General features: G+C 37.1%; 1 protein-coding gene across 11 annotated transcripts in view; it reads left to right on the top strand.

The window, feature by feature from the left end:
- The first annotated feature begins 2,128 nt into the window (after positions 1–2,128).
- The window catches only part of LOC149010122 (uncharacterized), a 56,827-nt gene continuing 40,669 nt past the window's right edge, over positions 2,129–18,286 (top strand). For 3 of the 11 annotated variants that reach the window (XR_016174429.1, XR_016174430.1, XR_016174432.1), the window contains exons 1-10: positions 2,130–2,819; positions 3,280–3,479; positions 5,321–5,408; positions 5,553–5,668; positions 5,793–5,867; positions 5,974–6,062; positions 6,169–6,284; positions 13,095–13,191; positions 13,650–13,705; positions 14,008–14,106. The gene's annotated coding sequence lies outside the window, so the exon portion shown is untranslated. Of the gene's footprint in view, positions 2,820–3,279; positions 3,480–5,320; positions 5,409–5,552; positions 5,669–5,792; positions 5,868–5,973; positions 6,063–6,168; positions 6,285–13,094; positions 13,192–13,289; positions 13,396–13,590; positions 13,706–14,007; positions 14,107–18,286 lie in introns of all 11 variants that reach the window. The other 8 variants (XR_016174431.1, XM_089161499.1, XM_089161503.1 and 5 more) reach the window with 7 other exon arrangements.

Below are 18,286 nucleotides of genomic sequence, written 5' to 3'. Positions count from 1 at the left end.
GAGCCAGGTTCATTTGTGATTTGGAATAATTTCATTTGCTTGGATATTCTGCTGTCCTAAACTCTAAGTAGCAACTTCATAATTTTAAAATGCAAGGTAGAATGGTAGGGTCGTAAAGTAAGTCTTACTGTGAAAGATATTTTACATTTTGGGATTGATCTTGTAACTAAATTGGGTAATCTATCCAATTGAAACTAAGAGGTCATTAAGATTGAAATTGAATATATGAGATATGTCTATAATTTAATAAGGAATAAGGAAACCTCAATTAAGGATAGAATTGACTACGGGTAACATATACCTCAATTAAGCCTAGAATAGACAAAATTCGTTCACATGGAGCTGTGTTTGACGTGTCTCGAAGCTTTCTAACTGTATGTACGTGGAAATAATACAAAGAGAAAAACCGATATTTGGTATCGTTTTTTATTGGTAAGACCGATATTTCATAATGAAGAGGTCATCAGTTCAACTCTTATATTTTACCAAGTGTCTATATAAAAAAAAAAAAAAAAAAAACTTAAGCACACTCAGTCATAATTCCTTCTTTTCTTTCAAATCTCGAAAGTAATTTTTATTTATTTATTATTCCTTATTCAATTAAATTTGAATACTTTTGGATTTTCAATTTAGAGAAAGTTACACACCACCTAATTCAATAGGTCAAAGATACCATCAAATGCATTTTTATCATGTGATTGTTAACTTAATCGTTTAGTTGGGTCTTTCTGACCCTTGAAGTGTTTTTTATGTTGAACATAAGGCATGTCGATTGGTATCGAGAAAAAAAGAATGAAAGCATGTCACTGAAAATAAAAAAAATGAGTCATCTAAAATATATTAAACGTTTTTACTTTTCAATAATAAATCGAATATTAATTATTGAAAAAACAAATTAAATTAAGCAAATCAACCATGAAAAGATCAATTTATTTTAGAGTTCAACTTGAGTATGGTTAGGGTTTCGTTTTGTAATTTTGTAAACTATTAAATCTTGATGTACGGAAATTAAAAGTCATATTTATGAATAAACCTTTGTCATTTGATTTCACACCGTCCGAATGTTTTATGTTATACGTTGATAGCAGGTTGTAGCCGCAACAGCAAATAACAATTTATTCGAATATTAATTATTGAAAAAACAAATTAAATTAAGCAAATCAACCATGAAAAGATCAATTTATTTTAGAGTTCAACTTGAGTATGGTTAGGGTTTCGTTTTGTAAGTTTGTAAACTATTAAATCTTGATGTACGGAAATTAAAAGTCATATTTATGAATAAATCTTTGTCATTTGATTTCACACCGTCCGAATGTTTTATGTTATACGTTGATAGCAGGTTGTAGCCGCAACAAAGAAATAACAATTCGAATAAAATAACTATAATGCAATTCTCCCTACAACTTATGAAAATGTTTATTTATTTTGAAGGAAAAACCAAATAATCAATTATTATTATTACTTTATTTTTTTAAAGTGAAATGCACCTTTCAAAACTTTTTGACACCCCTCCAAATGGTTATTATCATTTTTAGTGACAAAAAAACAAGAAAATTCACCGGTGAAAAAAACTGCCTCGAGTACTTTTGTTCTTATTAAAGTTGTCATTTTTGTTTTTTACACAAAATTCATGGCTTAACTTTGGTTAAGGGTTCAATTTCGTGTTCGGATCGTCAAGTTCGGATCATCTCCCTCTATGTTCCTTGACTGCTATTTGCTATTGATCACAAATTACAGAGGGGGATTTAATTATAATTTAATATAAGTAACATTTGGTTGAGGAAGACAGGACAAGGTTGGTCCGAGAACTAAGCTCAAACTTTATCTTATGATATTTATTATTTTTTTTAAAAAACTTTTATCATACATCGGGACTATATATTTTGTAAAACATATGATGTTACAAATAAATTATATTATAGATTATAAATTCTCTCTTATAATCTTATAATATGCAAGCCATAATTTTTGATATATATAGTATTGTTTTTACGTCGATGATATCAAATTAAAGTTAAATTAAAAAAAAAAAAAAGAAAAAAAAAGAAAAGAAGTAGAATTTGAAAAGCCACATTACGAACCGACATAAAATCGTAGAATTTTTTTTTTTTTGGTAAAGATAAAATCGTAGAATTTGAAAAGCCACATTACGAACCGACATAAAATCAACCTATTTGTTTCATTCATTAGGTAAATTTTATTTGGAATTTTTTCTCTCACGGAGTAACGGTCTTGCACAGCAATGGCGGTCACGGCTCCCTGCGATTGATAGGGTTTTTTTTCCCTGTCAAACACCTGCTTCGGATCTTCTCTTTTTGGAAGCGTATATCTGGCCAATGTGAGTGGGGCTTGAGTTTTGTGTCTAGAAACAGGCTTTATGCAGCAACGAAGCAAATTGGAGACGGTTATGCAAGGGTTTTCAAGCTGTTACCTGCGTCGCCGTTAACCGATTATGTTGAATCTTTCCGCTTCTATATTATTTCATTTACTGTTTAACGTTATTCCATAGCATTAAATGTTCCCTATAAGCATTAAATGGCCATGATTTGAACTGCTTTCATCTAGTATTTGATAACTAGAAAACTGTAATTTTGTCATGGTTATCTTGAATTTTACTTGTCACATATAAATATGTTTTCACTTTTCCTTCTACCTTGGCTGTCCTGATTTTCTATCTTGATCTTTGTTTCTGGAATTGGTAAATGTGTTGTATGTTCAAAGCTATGAAGGTACTGGTCGCTCCCAATCATTGAAGTGTATACAACAATTGGAAGCGCAGAGCCAGATGAATACCGAGACCATTGACGGTAATCAATCTGGTATGGAAATATTTTCAACTTGCTTTGTTCTAGGAGATGTGAGCCACAGTTGTGCATGAGGCTTAGACTAACTCGAATTCTAGTATTGGTGCAATTCTGCTGCCTATACATAGAGCTTATGGATGCCAAGTAATTCTTTTCACTTCGTAAGAGGCCCCATGTCCTCAGATTGGTAGTAAAGGCAGAGTTTGTAGGGTGTTGTCAAAGATAGGTTATATTTTAGATGCCTCTCCTCCTTGTTTAGTAGCAGCCTTTCTTCGTTATCAGATGGCCCATAATGAAATCATTCATAGGAGTAAACATCAGATCAATCATTTTATGTCACTGCATTAGCTTGAAAGCAATTTTTACAATTTTTGGACATTTTTTTAGACATATATGTCTAACCAAATTATATACTTTTCATGTATCATTGTCCATAATTGTACAGTTGTATATTAATATGTTTGGATGGATGCAGGTAGAGTTTTCAAGAAGGTTGAACTCAGAGAGGCTATCAGATATGCTTCTGGTTAACCAATTGAATATTGGTTACATGGTTTACTGTGTCTGTGGATGCTACGAGCTCCGTGTCTGCCGCGTGGGAAATGCCAAAAAGATAAAAATAAAAAATGGTGATTATGTTTGCTGACCTGTAAATCTGTCACCAGCAGGCCTCAGGTCAGATCCCTGTTAGTTTTTTAAGTGACTTTTGAAATCTCAACGACTGTCCCACTGCATTGGTTTGTTCATTCTTCTTGTTGTCTTTGCTGTTTCTGCGCCTTTTCTTCCCACATGATCTTCACCAAAGCATGGCTACAAATATTGCATTTTCTTAAACATTGGTGCAGTCACATACTGTTATTGCGTCTCTCTTCTAACTATAAATTACAAGCGACTGCTGCCCTCTTTATATTTCAAGAAAGTTTCGGAAAAAGACAAACTGGTTATATCAATAGTGAAGAGATTACTGACCCTGGGGAAGGGGGGGGGTGTTGATAGATCTAGACAGCGAGGAAAAGAGTTGTGTCATCAAATGGAGTGCTGAGGGATGAGCTTCATATGAAGCTCCTTTCTGTGTTGATGGTCATGTCTCTATCCTTTTTCTTTTTTTATCTTTGTTTACTTATATTGTTTTTTTTTAAATTTTTGTCTAGGTCTCTATCCCAAAAGTTATACAATGCATTTGCAGTGTGTACAGACAGATACACATTGGTTGGTTTTTCTTTTGCTTGGGGTGCGGGGGTCTGCATATTGATGCAAAATAGTGACTTAAATCTCTCCAAAGTGTATATCGAGGTCATTCTGCTGCATCAATTTCCAATTCTTAAATGATCACCTGGCCATGGATCCACCCACTGGACTAGATACTTGATTTATTGGCACCTCAGATCCCCGATGATGCTATCAGAATAGTTTCTCTAAAACAGTGTAATCTTCCACTCTGTCATGTTTAGGAACTGCTGTAGACTCCATCATCCTTGCAGTATGAACCATGGTGGGCTTTTTCTTTTGCACTAGACACACCACTGCTGCCGAGTTGCATTCAATCCGTAACTTCTACCGCATGCATTTCATTGGTTCTTTCCATCTCATTAGTGCTCAAACTCTGGTTCAAAGTTTGATTTGATGACTAGGAAAATTTGAAAGTATCCCACCACATTAGCATTTGGATCTCCAAATACATTACCAGCTTTTGTTGCTTCGGTTCCCAATTGAGCTTCCATCTATTTGAGTTTGTAAACTCAATCTTATTTCAGTTTTCCCCTTCTTTGGAAGTATCAAAGAACAGGCTGTATTTCAAGGATCTGTTCATAGATTTCCACATCTTTCCATGCCATTCAGTTCTACCTATATGATTTGGTGCCTTGTCCCAAAGTTGCTCAAATTGGAGTTTTTTCATCACGCCTGCTGCTTTGAGGAGTTATTGTGAATCGCTAGAAAGATGTGAAGTGTACGGCTAACCCAATAACGATAGTGTCCTGTACAAGGTTCGTCCACCACACTGCTCGTGCTGGTGCTTCCCTTTACTCTTGCACTCCCCTACCGATGCATTCTTACATCACATTGCTTCTGGCTTGAAAGCACTGTCAAGTTTGTCACAAGACAAATTAGCATGGTTTGCTGGTGCCATTTTTCTTCTCATGACATTGTTTTCTTTCTAAAGGTCTAGTTGTGATGTTGGGATGCTATATTCCCCATTCTTATTGCTGTGTATTTGACTTACCATCAATATTTTGTAGAATGGCAAAGGCAAAAGCCTACTTAATGAACTGAAAGTTGTTGAAGAAATGAAATTGGATAGAGGTTATGTATCTCCATATTTCATCACCATGCAAAAGAACCGAAGTTTTGAATTCTGTTGTCATCTATGTGGAATCTCCAATTTATTGCATAGTGATGGAGCATCCGTGTGTTTACTCTTGGGGTTAATTTTATCATTTAAGAAATCAACTGCCTGTTTGTGTTTACTGGAAACTGCATGTACATTGAAACCAGACTTGTTCTATATCTGTTATCAGGAACTAGATAGTCCTCTCATCTTGGTCTATGACAAGAATATTTCAAGCATAAATGCTGTGGCCAAAGTGTTTTGAGTTGGCTCTGAAGGTAGGCATTTCTTTTCGCTTTGATTGCATTTGCCGTGGTTTGCTACAGTAATCTTAGCATATCTGCATAAGCTGTCTTCTGTTTATTTGACAATACACTCTTGGTCGTGTGAGAGGCAAAGGTGATTGTTTATTGTTGCTGCAGATATAAACACCAGAACATGTGAGTGAAGGAAAATCCCAGTAGCTGGTTGTCACCTCATTCCGGAATCAAATGTCCTGCCATACCTGGGGAGTTGGTTTTTTCGTGGGGGTGTGAAGGTTCCAAACATTTTGCTGTTTCTACATAGATATCTTTTTGGTCCCATCTGGTGTAAATTTTTTCCCCTCTGAGATTCTGTTTGGTCCAGTTTGCTATATTGTTTATTTGTTAGTGATTTTGTAGGTGACAGCATCTAAGGATGACATTGTCGTTCTGGATGGGGCTGGTTATAAGAAAGCCATTGAAAGATGTGTAGAGGTTCATTTCTTTCCTTGATTTAACTGAAATGTTCTCTTGGTGCATGGTCATAAAAACAGAAAAAATGTTAAATTCTGCTTTGGTTTACATTCTGCTACACTAACAGCTGAGATCTGCAATTGAAGTGAGCTGATTATGAGAAGGAGAAGCTGCAAGAAAGACTTGCGAAGCATTCTGGCAGTGTTACGGTTGAAGGTCTGCTACTGAGCTCCTAATTTTTATGGCTGAAGCTCACAAGGGATTTTATGTTGTCAGTTAACTCGTGTTCCAAGTCTTCTGATCATAGTTGTTATTTGAACAGATAGGAGGTGCTATGAAAGCTGAAATAGATGAGAAGAAGGATACAACTAGTATTAAATGTCAGAAAGGCTGCAATAGAAGGGGGAATTTTACCACGTATTTCTTTATTGTATTGAGGTTAGTTTCTGTCTCATAATGCATTTACTTGGTGATTTTATTAAGCAATGTATTGGTCATCAACATGGGGTGGGGTTGCACTTCTTTCTACATCCAAGGAACTAGATAAGTTGCGAGCTGCCAACTTTGACCAGAAGATGGGTGCTCAAATTATTCAAAATGTTCTAAAGGTAACCATCAAAAGACTCTGTGCTCCACTGCTAGACAAAGTAACCATCAAATCGCCATCCTTAGGAAAAGTGAGAGATATTTTCTTGCTTACATGAGGAGATCTTTTTTCTGATATACATCACCATATCAAGTCACAAGGGAGAAGAGGGAGTTGGGGGAACTTTAAGCAAGTTGTGGGGTGGGTAGTTGATTAAAACACCCCTGAATCATCTTACTTGTAGATGGGACATGTTTATTTTGCTACTTAAGTCACTAGCCTTTCATCAGCATGGGGCCAATTGGGAAGTGCATTGAAACCTGTGGTTGTTTTAATGGGTTGGTTGCTGAAAGGCATTGGTCTTATAACTACTTTAGTTAGTAATAAAGGCAAACTCCTAGTCCATGTCTCATTATAGTTCTTCTTCCCTTCTCCCTCAAGGTAGAACTAGTAAGTACAAAATCCCAGCTCCAAAACCCAAAACTAGGCCTTCCTAAGCTATGCGTTTCTTTCCCTCCATGGGCAACAAGTTTTTGGAATCTTCGAAAGCTGGAATTCCAGAATCTTGCAATTCTCCTCCTTGGTTTTCATCACTTTGTCTAGAGAGGCCCCTTGTTCTTAGTCTGAATGGCCATGGGCTTGGAGATGAGAGTTGCTGCTAAGAAAGTCCCCCTCCATTCCTTTGAGTAGGCGGTCTACATAAAAAAGGCTCATCTCTTCCAAAAGAAAAATAGAATTGCAAATTTGTCTCCCATTCTGTCTTCCTTCTCCTGTCCTATCTCTCCGTTCTATTTTTGCTCTGACTCTCTTTTACTCTCCTCTTGCTTCTGCGATCTCTTCCTTAAGTCGATCTCTTTCATTCTATCTCTCTCTATCTCTTTAAAACCTATCTCACTTTTCTTATTGTGGATGAGGCTCCCCCCTTGTGCTATCTCTCTATTCTCTCCTGTTCTGCCTCCCTTTTTCTTCTCTCTTGGCATCTCTGTTCTATCTTTCTTCGACTCTCTTTTCTCTCCTACTGGCTTTGGCGTATTCTTTCTTTTTCCCTCTCTTTTGTTCTCTCTTTCTTGTCTCGTTTTGTCTCACCTTAATTCGCTCATTTGTCTATCTTTAAACCCTTTCTTCCTTCTCTAGCAACATTTCTGTTCAACCTCTACCTTTCTCTTTCATTTTATCTGTTTTGTCTCTCTTCCTTCTGTCACTGTTTGATTTTGTCTTTTTCTTTGTTTATCTTCAATCCCTATTTTTCCTCTTTCACAATTGCTTGTGTGAATAAGGCTCCCCCTTCATTCCATCTCTCTAGTCTCTCGTGTGTTGTCTCCCCTTTCCTTCTCTGTATCTCTCTGTGTTATTATTTTCTCCCTTTTTCTCTCCCGTTGGCTTTTGCATACTCTTTCTTTTTCCCTCCTTTTCTCTCCTTTTGGCTTCCTCGTACTTTTTGTGGCTTCCTTTTCTCTTTTGTCTTCCTTCCGACGGTCTCTCTTTCTTTAAACTCTGTCTTCCACTTCTCCTTTTTTCTCTCATTCGCTATTTGGCATGTCTTTCACTCTCTCTCTCTCTCATACACCCAAGCTTCCTCTTTCTTCATTATGTGATTGAGGCTTCCAATTTTTTTCGTCTCTCTTCTCTTCTATTGTCTCCCTTTTTGTTCTCTCTGTTTAGCCTTGTGTTCTTTCTCGTACTCTTTGTCCTCTCTTAGTTTTTGCGATCACTTTCTCCATCTGCCACTCTCTTTTATAATCTCTCTCTCTCTCTCTCTCTCTCTTTTCAAAATCTGGCTCCCCATTTGTTGTCTCTTTATTCTCTCTTTTTGTGTATCCATTTCCTTCTCTCTTTGTTTGTCCTCTCTTTTTCTCTGATACTAAATTCTACGTAGTCTTTTTTTGTCTGTCTCAGTTCAGCCTCTCTTTATCTCTTTCATTCTTCCTATTTTTTCTCCCTTCCTTCTATTACTATGTTCGATCCTGTCTCTTCTTTTTCTATCCTCAAACCTTGTCTTCCCTCTCTCACACTTCTATGTGTGATGAGGCTCCCACTTTGTTCCAACTTTCTACTCTTTGTATGCCGCACTCTTTTAATTTATCTCCCCTTTTATCTATCTGTATTTTCCCTCTCTTTGTGTAAGTGGGGTTCCACTCTTCTCTCCCCTCCCATTGTCTTCTTTTTCCTTCTCTATCTCTATTGTTTCTTTCTTTGACTCTTTATTTCTCTCTTATTGACTTCCTTGTACTGTCTCTAGTTATTCCTTTTTTTTACTCTCCCTCTCTCTCTGTGTTTCCCTTAAAACCCTTTAATGATGTCTTTGTGCAACCTTTCTCTATCTCTCTCTTCCCTCGTTACCTCTCTTTCTTCTTTTTACATTCTCTGTTTTAATCTCCTCTCCTTCATTCTCTTTGTTTGTCTCCGTTTTCTTTTTTACTCTTCTTCTCTCCTTTGGCTTCCTTGTACTTCTTCATCCTCTCTTTCTCTCGACCCTACCTTCCCTTTCTCACTCTTTTTTGTTTGAATGAGGCTCTCCTATTGTTCCCTCTCTATTCTCTATCATTTTGTCCCCTTTTCCTTCACTTTGTCTCTCCATTCTTTCTTCGACTTTTTTTCTTCGCCTGCTCGTTTGGATAAGGGTTTCCTTTGTTTCATTTCTTTAGTCTCTCTCGTTCTTTGTCCCTTTCTTGTCTGGTGTTTCTCTTTTGTTCTATCTTTCTTCGACTCATTTTCTCTCCAACTTGCTTCTACGTAGCTTTTCTTTACAACACACACACACACACACACTCTCTCTCTCTCTTTGTGCTTTCTTTCTTTGTCTCTCTTTTTCTCTCTTATTGGTTTCCTCGTACTTTTTGTGGCTTTGTTTTCTCTCTTATTGGTTCTCTCGTTCTTTGTCCCTTTCTTGTCTGGTGTTTCTCTTTTGTTCCATCTTTCTTCGACTCATTTTCTCTCCAACTTGCTTCTACGTAGCTTTTCTTTACAACACTCTCTCTCTCTCTCTCTCTCTTTGTGCTTTCTTTCTTTGTCTCTCTTTTTCTCTCTTATTGGTTTCCTCGTACTTTTTGTGGCTTCGTTTTCTCTCTCGTTTTCCTTCTGACACACTCTCTCTCTCTCTCTCAAACCCTATCTTGCACCTTTATCCGTTGTGTGTATTAGGCTCACCTTTTGTTTGGTCTCTCTATTCTCTTGTTTTTTTCTTGTTATTGGCTATTTGGCACGTCTCTCTCACTCATACATCCAAGCTTCCTCTTTATTCTTTATGTGAAGGAGGCTTCCCTTTGTTTCGTCCCTCTTCTCTTCCATTGTCACCCTTTTTTGTTCTCTTCTTTTAGCCTTGTGTTCTTTCTCGGACTCTTTTGACCTCTCTTAGTTTTTGCGATCGCTTTCTCCATATGCCACGCTCTTTTATATTGTCTCTCTCTCTCTCTTTCTCTATTCATAGCCTAGCTCCCCATTTGTTTTGTCTTTTTATTTTCTCTTTTTGTGTCTCCATTTCCTTTTGTCTTTGTTTGTCCTCTCTTTTTCTCTGGTACCAAATTCTGCATATTCTTTTTTTGTCCGTGTTTGCTCAACCTCTCTTTATCTATTTCATTCTTCAACCTCTGTCTCTGTCTCTCTCTCTCTTTTTGTGTGTGTGTTTTCTTTATCTAACTCTTTTTTGTTCTCTCCCTCATTTTAGACCTTCTCTTCCCTTTTTTACTTGTGTGAGGAAATGGCTTTTCCCTTTGTTTTGTTTTTTTCTCTCCTATTCTGTCTTGCTTTCCCTACTCTTTTTCTCCCTTATTTTGTCTCGTCGTTCTCGTTCTCGGTTTGTCCTCTGTCACTCTCTCTCTCTCTCTCCCCCTCTCCCTCCAAACCCTCTAATCCCTTTTTACTAGCATCTTTTATTGACCTCTCTTTCTCCTCCCTCTCGGTCTCTCTCTCTTCTTTTCATACACACACACACACACTCTCTCTCTCTCTCTCTAATTCATTCGCTTTTGAAAGCATCTCTTTGATCTCTACTAATGTCTTTTTTTGGCCTCTTTGGCTCTTGCTTTCTTCTTTTTATCCTTTCTTCTCTCTTCCTCCCCCCATTCCCATTGAAGACGATTTTGTTTCATCTTTCTATTTCTCTATTCTCTCCCATTTGTCTTCCTTTCCTCCCTGCCCTCTCCATTCTGTCTTTCTTTGGCTTTCATGTATTCTTTTGTCTACCTTTCTTCTTGGTTCTTGCTCTCTCTGTCTCTCTCTTTCAACCCTTAATTCCCTCTCTAACAGGCAATGTACCTGTTAGACCTATGTCTGTCTCTCTTCCCTGGTATCTCTCTCTAGACCTTCTCTTTGCTCTCCAGAAATCTCTCCATTTGGTCACTCTCCGCCTCATTTTCCCTCCCTATCCTCCCTTTTCTCTATTCCTTCCCTCCTCTATCGTTCAATTTCCCTTTGTCTCTCTCATTCTCTTTACCCCTTCTTTGACAATGATTTTTTTCCAATTATTTGTCTCTCGTCTTCCCTCCTTATTCTTTTTTCTTGCTCTTCCTTATTTGTTTGAAATGGCAATGAATCGTGGCAAGATGTTCCCTTCAAAGGCCACGTTTTATATATGTCTTTATCTTCCCTCCCTATTGTCTCCTCTCTCCTCTCGTGCCCTTTTTACTCCTGTTTTCCCTCTCTTTAATTAGAAGATGGCCAAAAGCCAATATAGAAGAATCCTTTTGAGAGAAGGGACGTTTATTTCATCTCTTTCTTCCCTTCCTCTCTTATTCTGTGTCTCTTTATTCTCTCTCTTTTTCTCTTTTCAAATCCTCTCTCCTCTCCCTCACTCTTCCTTGTGTGAATGCGGCTGCCCTTTTGTTCCATCTTTTCTTTCCTCTACCGTTTTACCTCCCTTTTACTTTTCTCTATATATCTCTTTGTCCGATCTTTATATGTCTCTTGTGGTTTCTGCGTACTGTTTCTTTGTCTTCCCTTATTCTTGCTTCTTTCTTTTTCTCCCCCTTTCCCTCTCTCTCTCTCTCTCTCTCTCTCTCTCTCTCTCTCTCTCTCCCGTCTTGTCTCTATCTGTCCATCTTCTCATGTTGTGCTCCCACCATAAATGATGAACTGTAGCAGCGTAGACGAGCTTACCTACTCGATCACAAATCGTGGAACCATAGAACTTACTCAAGACCCGGTTCCAATCTCGAGCAAAACCAAAAGTGCACCTCGATTAGACAAAGCCATTAATTATTCTAGACAACCAAATTGCCATCCAAAGACCTAACTTCTTAGCCATTAAAACCCCTATCGTCAAATTATATATAACAAACCTATTCAAAAGTCAAACCCAAAAAGATTAAATATTTGTCCCTAAGACTAATCCTAAATGTTGGTACCTTTTCGGTCCTAGAATCAGAGACATAATACTGATCCGTATATCTGCAAGGGTTGTACTTTTCATTCTGTTGTTGTACCTGTTAAAAGGACAGTATTGGGCTGTATGGCTTCAATTACCATTTGGATCAGCCAAGCCCTTTATTGATATAAAATGTTTTGAAGGAAAATTACGTAACAGCCTCCTCCCTTCTCCACTATACTAATTAGACTCAGTGGGAAGGTAAAGTACTCAATATACCCCTACACGGTTTATTCTACAAACATAAAGTTACACATTAGGCCCTTTAAATCACTGTGTTCCGTAAGAAAAGGTATTAGTTAATGAAAGCATATATCTAGGCATCAAGGACATCATCTTTTGATCAAGCTTTTTCATTTTATTAGCATCATCTGTGCTTAGTATCTTATTATTTACTAAATTTGTAGGAAAGGTTTCTGTGTTATTCTTAGTTCAACTGTATGATCGTGGTATCTTTTAATCTCCTGGCACTAATTAAAAAAAAAAAAAACTATTGGTAAATCAGATCTATTGAATAAATGGAGGTTCATTTTTCAGTAAAATATTTGGTTGGAATTTCTTATTGCAATAGATGGAATGTTGCACTGATGTGCTAGCTGCTGATTTGCTTGAGGTTGCTGATCTATCTCATCAATGAGTTTTTATTCTCTGCTAGGTTAGTCTTAAATAACTCTAACCTGACCTTATGGGGGTTGGAATCCTAAAGTTTGAACTTCAGTTTCTATTGTAGAAGAAGTAATCGATGTATGTCCTGTCTCATGGATGTCTCTTTTCTAACTGTGTGTGTGTGTTTTTTTCCCTTGGCATTTCATAGATGAATCACATGGTACAAATGATTCCATTATAAGGCGTAGTCCTCTTTGGGCAACTTATGATCCTAAACGTGGGAAGTGAAAGAAAAAGAAAAGAGTTCCTCTGTTTCTCCCCTCTCTCTCTGTCTCTTCAAACCCTCTCTTTTCTCTTAGAGATGTCTCTGTTTGACCTATGTCCATCTGTTTCTTTCCTCTTGTTTCGATCCCTTCCTTATTTTGTATCTTGTTAAGAAATTATACTTAGGATGTTCCTGTTGACTTTCTGACAACTTGGAGGGGGCTGGGGGATGATGGTCCTGTTATATTTTCGAATACCTTTATTCAATGATCTTTTAACAAAACTACTCTTCACTGTCTTCTCACTGTTCTTATTCTACTTCTTTTGTCTGTCTGTATGTTAAAAATTTTCACGTGGACATTAAGAAGATGTGTACTTTTTTTCTAATATGTAAGCTATGCTAAATGAATTGAGTTCATTTGAGTTGTAGGTTGAAATACTGCAAAGAGGACTTAAAGAAATGGGGATCTTGAAAGATACGTGAAGGCACTCTCAAACTTATCATCAGCCGAACCCAACTTTTATAGGTCTGTTGAAACTTCTGTTTGTTCTTTCAGTTTCTCATTTGGGTTGCATTTTTGTCCAATATTGGGAGAACACATTTTGGGCTATTTGATTCATGTAGAATGCATATAGACATAAAAATCTCTGTTGAACAAGCTCACCATCAAGGAATTGATGTTCACAATTCTCCCATGATTAGCTGTGACCATCCTTCGGAGCCAAATGTTGTAAGTTATAGGCATTTCCTTCTCTGAGTTATTTCTACTTCTTCAGCACGAGTTTCTTGTGTACATTATTTCATGTATCATTCAAGATTATATAGCTTGAGGTGAACAAACATGGCAGTTCTTTGGTTCATGTTTCCTGTTTTTTTCCAATTAAGTTAGATCTGAAACCCATGACTCTTCCATATTTATGTGCAGCCCAAGTGAAATCATTTCAAGGAAATAAAGAGCTGATACATTGTTGCAATCGTTGGCAGGTGATAATGATTGTACCCAGAAGTTATATCCCTTATTCTTTTGACGGACGAGAGAGGTATTTGTTGCACTTCCTTTACACTATCAAACTGCATTATTGTTCATCATACAATTCAGATAGATATCAGGTTTCTATATGGTCAAGCCCTATGAATGGCTAGTTTAAGTTGGACACACTGACGTTGCAGTTGTCATTCATTTGACCCATGGGAAATCACTGAATGCAAAGAACTGCCTGTGAATGAATGTTTCATGATCAGCCTGTTGGACTAGTCACTAGCTAGATTGGATCCACTGCATGATGTCCTATCCTGTTCACTGTTATTGAAAACCTATCATTAACAATAATTTGAATAACAGGTACCGGGCATTGGCATGCCCTTGTTACTGAAATTGGGCATGGGGTATCATTTCTGAGTGATAAAGCTGGTGGCTATCTTTCTTATGAAGTATCTATTGGTAAGTACCGTCAATTTTGTTATTTATGGTTGGAAATAGGTCCTAACAAGATCAATGAATTTGAAATAGTCCAGCTGTCTGGTTTTGGACTTTTAGGGTGTGAATTGGTTTGTGATCAGTGAATCATAAGGATGATCACTTTTTGCGAACTCACTATTTTCTAAAAGCGACTGCCTTGACATATGAAAGCCTTAAACCTCCATGTGTCTCTACGAATTTAACTTTTCAATTTCCCTATTAATTGTCGATCACGGTTTTGAAGTTTTTAGTCATTTGTAGCTATAATCGGGGACTGTTGGAGTAAATCCCATGGAAGATTGTTCTTGAGCCTTTTAGGACAGGTGATCACTAGTATGCGAGTCAAATATCTATGTTTAAGACGGTACCCATTCCTATCCATTTTTCGTATTACCCATTATGATACATGTGTCCTTTCCCACAAGACATGTTCAAATCTTCTTCGGTGAATTTGAATTATTTTTTGTATCTGTTTTTTCAATACAAAATAGAGAGAGATTAGGGAAATATAGTAATTGGGTAAAAATGATGAACGAGTGCTTATCGATTAATTCCCTCCAAAACTTCAAAGCTTTAGTGGATTCCAATGGGCAAGGGAGCTAACCATGATTGTGTGTCCAGATTTCAGTCATTGCTCTATTTTTTTTCTTGAAATTATGTTCTACTGTTAGAGTTGGGTCTGTGCTCTTATATGTACCCTCTAACTACTTAATGGGTTGTGATTTGTTTACCTATTGGAAAGTTGTTTTTGTGAATTTAAAATGGTGAAAATATATCGAAATACCATATTATATAGAGCTCCATTGAAAAACCTTTCATTAATTTCCATATATCGTCCAAGTCCCATCTTTGATAAAGATTGTCATTTATCCACATATGAAGAACAAGTAGAGTGTAGGACTCCTTCAATTCTTGAATCAGTGCAGTAAATTTATTGTTTACCGAGCACATCCTTTTTCTCCCCGTGACCCTCGTCTTTTATGCTTTTTACTAGGTTCTTTATCCCTAGTACTGCATTGCAAGTTAAAATATTTATTCCCCTTCTGGTCTTATAAATTTGTTTATTTTGTATAATTTTCTTGGTGAACCTTTCTTTTGGAGTTTCCAGAAGAAAATATAACGTTCAGGAAAGTTCCCCATATTACACATAGTACTCTCTTTTTCTTAAATTGCTACCCCTGTTTTAGTTTTAGGTGACTATACATTTGTATGTGTTTACATGATCTATACGTCAAGATCTGTAACGTACGCTAGTCGTATATTCAGACTTCAGTGGTGATTTCTATATGAGGAAATGTTGATGAATCCACACCAGGGAAAGATGGTTCCAAAGGGAAGAAATATGTTTCTGACAAATTAACTTCAGATTGGAGAACCTTTTTGTTCTCTTCCAGTATTTCCCTTTTTGTTCTTTCTATTTAGCTTTGTGTTCTTTCTCGGACTCTGTTGTCCTCGCTTAGTTTTTGCGATCGCTTTCTCATCTGCCACTCTTTTATATTGTCTCTCTCTCTCTCTCTCTATGACTCTTCAAACCCTAGCTCCTTATTTGTTCTGTCTATTCTCTTTTACGTGTCTCTTGTTTGTCCTCTTTCTTTCTCTTGGTACTGAATTTTGCATAGTCTCTTTTTTTGTGCTCTCTGTTCAACCTTTCTCTAATCTCTTTCATTCTTCCTATTTTTTATTCCTTCTGTTACTCTCTTCGATTCTTTCTCTTCTTCTTCAATCTTCATACCCTGTCTTCCCTCTCTCACACTTCTATGTGGGAATGACTTTGTTCCATTTTTCTAATCTTTCCCATTTGTCTTTCTTTTCTTTCTCTTTGTCTTTCTGTTGTATCTTTCTCTAACTCTCGTTTTCCTTATCACTTGCTTTTGTGTACTCTTTGTATGCGGCACTCTTTTATTTTGTGTCCCCTTTTATTAACAAGTGTTTTCCCTCCATTGTCTTCTTTTGGTAAGTGAGGATTCTCTCTTCTCTCCCATTGTCTTCTTTTTCTTTATTTCTCTCCATCACTTCTATCTTCGACTCATTATTTCTCTCCTGTTGGTTTCCTTGTACTTTCTTTTGCTTCATTTCTAGTTTTTCTTTTTTCCCCTCTTTATTCGTTCTCTCTCTCTGTGTTTCCCTTCAAACCCTTTAATGATGTCTTTGTGTAACCTTTCTCTATTTCTGGCTTCCTTTAACTTTTTGTTGTCTTCCTTTTGTGGCTCTCTTTTGTCCTCTTTCTCTGGACCCTACCTTCCCTCTCTCACTCTCTCTCGTGTGAATGAGGCTCTCCAGTTGTTCTCTCTCTATTCTCTCCTATTCTGTCCCCTTTCCCTTCTCTTTATTTCTCCATTCTTTCTTCAACTTTCTTTCTTTGCCTGCTCATTTTGATAGGAGTCCCCTTTGTTTCATCTCTTAAGTCTCTCTCGTTCTATCACCTTTTTTTTTCTTCTTGTGATTTTCTTTTGTTATATCTTTTCTCGACTCTCATTTTTTCTCCAACTTGCTTCGACGTACCTTTGCTCTACCACACACACACTCTCTCTCTTTCTCTCATTTTGGTTTCCTCGTACTTTTTGTGGCTTTCTTTTCTCTCTCGTCTTCCTTTTGACACTCTCTCTCTTCAAGTCCTATCTTCCACCTCTCTTCGTTGTGTGTATTAAGCCCACCTTTTGTTCAGTCTCTCTATTCTTATGTTTTTTCTTCCTTCTATTTTTGTCTGTTTGTTTTGTCTTTCTTGAACTCTCCTTTCTTCACTTATTGGCTATTTGGCATGCCTTTCTCTTTCTCATACACCCAAACTTCCTCTTTCTTCTTTATGTGAATGAGGCTCCCCTTTGTTCCGTCTCTCTTCTCTTCTATTGTCTCCCTTTTTGTTCTCTTTATGCAGCCTTGTGTTCTTTCTCGAACTCTTGTCTCTTTTTGTATCCTCATTTTCCTTCTTTATTTGTTTGTCGTCTCTTTTTCTCTGGTACTGAATTCTGCATAGTCTTTTTTTGTCGGTCTTTGTTTAGCCGCTCTTTATCTCTTTTATTCTTCTTATTTTTTCTCCCTTCATTCTATTACTCTCTTCGATTCTATCTTCAAACCCTGTCTTCCCTCTATCACACTTCTATATGCGTGAGGCTCCCACTTTGTTCCATCTTTCTACTCTTTGTATAACGTACTCTTTTATTTTGTCTCCCCTTTTAAAAACTAATATTTTCCCTCTCTCTTCTCCTCCGTTATCTTCTTTTTCCTTGTCTCCCCTTTATCAACAAGTATATTCGCTCCTCTCTTATTCTTTTTCTCTCCTATTGGCTTCCTTGTACTTTATTTGGCTTCTTTTCTATTTTTCCTATTCCCCCTTTCTTTAATCTCTCTATCGTTCTCTCTTTGTTTCCCTTTAATGATGTCTTTGTGCAACCTTTCTCTCTCTTCCCTTGTTATGTCTCTTTCTTCCTTTTACACTCACTTTTTTTTTTTTTATCTTCTCTCTCCCTTTTCATTCTCTCTTTTTCTCCGTGTTCTTTTTTTCCTCTTCTTCTCTACTTTGGCTTCCTTGAACTTTTTGTTGTCTTCCTTTTGTTGCTTTCTTTCATCCTCCTTCTCTTGAGCCTACCCTCTCTATTTTACTTATTCTTGTGTGAATGAGGCTCTCTCGTTGTTCCATCTCTATTCTCTCCCGTTCTGTCCCCTTTTCCTTCTCTTTGTCTCTCCATTCTTTCTTCGCTTGCTCGTTTGGATAGGGGTCCCCTTTTCCTTCTCTTTGTCTCTCCATTCTTTCTTCGCTTCCTCTTTCTTCTTTATGTGAATGAGGCTTCCCTTTTTTTCCTTCTCTCTTGTCTTCCGTTGTTTCCCTTTTTGTTTTCTCTTTTAAGCCTTGTGTTCTTTCTTGGACTCTTTTGTCCTCGGTTAGATTTTGCAATCACTTTCTCCATCTACCGCTCTCTTTTATATCCTAGCTCCCCATTTGTTTTGTCTTTTTGTGCATCCATTTCCTTTTCTCTTTGTTTGTCATCTCTTTTTCTTTGGTACTGAATTCTATAGTCTTTTTCGTGGTCTCTGTTCAACCTTTCTTTATCTCTTTCATTATTCCTATTTTTCTTTCTATCTTTTGCCACTCTCTTTATATTCTCTCTCTCTCTCTCTCTCTCTCTCTCTCTCTCTCTCTCTCTCTCTCTCTCTAAAACGTAGT

This window comes from Hakea prostrata, chromosome 7 (assembly GCF_041222555.1).
Source record: "Hakea prostrata isolate BN-2017 chromosome 7, UWA_Hpros_2, whole genome shotgun sequence".
NCBI classification, from domain to species: domain Eukaryota; kingdom Viridiplantae; phylum Streptophyta; class Magnoliopsida; order Proteales; family Proteaceae; genus Hakea; species Hakea prostrata.
Note: the sequence above shows the minus strand (reverse complement) of the source record. Positions and strands in the feature narration are given on the sequence as shown.